This window comes from Cariama cristata, unplaced genomic scaffold (assembly GCF_000690535.1).
Source record: "Cariama cristata isolate BGI_N322 unplaced genomic scaffold, ASM69053v1 scaffold6490, whole genome shotgun sequence".
NCBI lineage: Eukaryota > Metazoa > Chordata > Aves > Cariamiformes > Cariamidae > Cariama > Cariama cristata.
In genome coordinates, this window is record NW_009593982.1 from 43,344 (window position 1) to 45,947 (window position 2,604).

Sequence of the window (2,604 nt, forward strand, 5' to 3'; positions counted from 1 at the left end):
ATGATAAACTGAACACAGCAAAAATATCTCAGATCTGTTTGTCATAATAGCTGTGAATACGAAAGCGGAATATGAGGGGGAATGAGTGTGGATATAATTAGCAGGAGAATCTGCTATAGCTTAAGATCACCCATCTCTCTAAGAGGAAGGTTTCTTAAGGGATGGGGAAAAAAAGGGATATTTTGGGTAAAAAGGTCTGATTTTCTAGAAAGTCTGTGGTCAACTGTGACTAGGATAGCTAGGAAGTCTAGCCAAAAAAATTAGTGGAAGAGGCACAGTGCTGGAGTTCAGCAAACCGAATGACGGATGAGGGGGACATTGTGCTCCCAGGAAAGAGGGAGGTGGCAGAGGAAATGACGGGGTTGCGTGCGTGTGTGTTTGGGAAAGCATGTCCGTCTGCGGCTCTGTAAATGGGAGAGTGTGTGTGTGACTGAGTTTGAAAAGATGGGGTGGGGAGAGAGACAGATGCTCGGAATCTTTCTTAATTCTCTGCTGTTGTCCTTGCCACAGGTGAATGCACTGAAAAATCTCATTTTCCACGTGTGCAGAGTGGTCCCTTTGCCATCTCACTGGTTCTCATCTTCCCTTTCATCCTGTCCCTTCACCCTTTCCTTTTCTCTTTCTTGCTCAATGAAGCTATTCAGTATTGTACCCTCCTTTCCAGAAGCTGTTTCATCCCTGCTTCCACAGTTTTTAAAACTGCTTTCTCCACCCACCTTCAGTCTTGATTTTTCATCTGTGCTAGTCCTTTGGATTTACCATCTTTAAAAAAAAGAAAAGGCAAAGGAATCTAGTAACAACCTGATTTCATTGTCATTACTCCAGTCTTTTCTCTCATCTGTTGTCTCCATTTAATTTATTTTATTATTATTACTGTTATTATAGCAGTAGAAATAAGCTTCCTAATTAAATACTCCTTCTTATTTGCCATTCTGAATATCACTGGAGAAGCTGGGAGGAAGGGGAGGGGTATTCAGAGTGTCCTTTTGCTATTAATGCAGAATGAGATACATACATGGAACAAATTCAGTCCATCTCAAAAGCAAATGAGGGGCTTTTTTTCAGAACCAAAGAAAATTATCAAATAGGCTTATTTCAAGTACCCCTCAATGCCTTACCCATAAAAGCATACAGAATATATTAAAGCATACAAAAATATCCTTAGGTATCATTAAGGATCTTTCTCTGGCACGTGTATGCAAGGCAGTTAGGAACCAGGCATGGGACTGCATCTCTTCAGGCTGGTACAGAGCACCTGGCTATTGCGGTGCGCATGGAGGAACAGGTCATCCCCTTGGTCTCACCCCCTGCAGTACTCAAACAACATGGTAAAGGAGGGAATTTGCAGCTTTAACACAGAATTTCTTTGTATTTTATATAGTCAGGCCAGAAACAGAATGTGGTACATTAGCATTGATTCTGTGGTTTCATATCACTTTTTTTTTTTTTTTAAAGTAGTACAGAAAAGAAGGAAAAAAGACAGAAAGGAAAATAAATCATCCCTTATATACATTCAAAGCATACACAGCAACAGTTCCTTCATCACTGGGTGTACTGTGAGTGTGTATTGATGTTAGCAGCAAGAGATTGCATATTAGAGATCTGTAACACCGGTAGTGTTAACCATCCTCAAAAAAGGGTAGTTATTTTGCTTGCCTTTCACCCTGTCTTGTATGTTAAAAGACACTTAAATATAAACAAAATAGCATTAATTACCTAATTATAAAAGCAACATTAGTCCTCTTACGTGGAACATTAAAAGGGGAATATTTAGAATATTTTTCTTCCTTCGATATTCCCCAAGCATCTCCTGAACAAAACACTGTCACAACAAACCCCAAAAGCATCCCTTTTTTTTTTTTTCTTCTTCTTTTTGATTTTGGAGCCATTTCGTAAGCCAGAATAAGAGCGTCAAAACAGAGGGAATGACATATCTCTGGACAGTTGGTGAACATGAAATTTGGAAGAAAGAGTTAGGGAAAATTTGTCTCTGCAGTTGCTATAAATGCAGTACAAATGTAATAACTCTCATATATACCAATGCAAGCAGCCTGGAGCAGGATGAGTAACTGGATTTGCAATAGCTGGATTGAGATGAAATACTTACTTTTCTATTTCTTTATTATCCTCATATTTTTCATGTAAGCTTTCAGACTAGATGTGGGCACCCGGTGCCATGTAATAGTGGTGACACCCCTCTTTCCACCAGTAAGTATTCAGAGGGTATCGAGATCTCCAGATATCCTCTGGAGATCATTAGGAGGTTGTCTCCAGAAGATATTACCCTTAGAAAAGAGTTCTGCATGAAGGTTTTGAAACGTATCATTTTCTGAAGTTTAATAAGTGCTGTGCTCTGTATGGAGGATCTAGCCATCATCCTGCTAAGGGTGGCAAGTCATTGGTGGTCATTACCTCTCTTCAGGAGAAATGGCAACAGGCAGTACCAAAATCAACTCTCACTTAGGAAATCACTGCACCTTTCAAGAAAACTGTTCAGTTTTCTTGAGCTGTCAATGCAAGAAGCACAGAGGTGAATAAATTCCAAAGGAGGAATTGCTCATGTCTTTGCAAACATAGCTTCAGGTTGCTAACACCACTCACCAG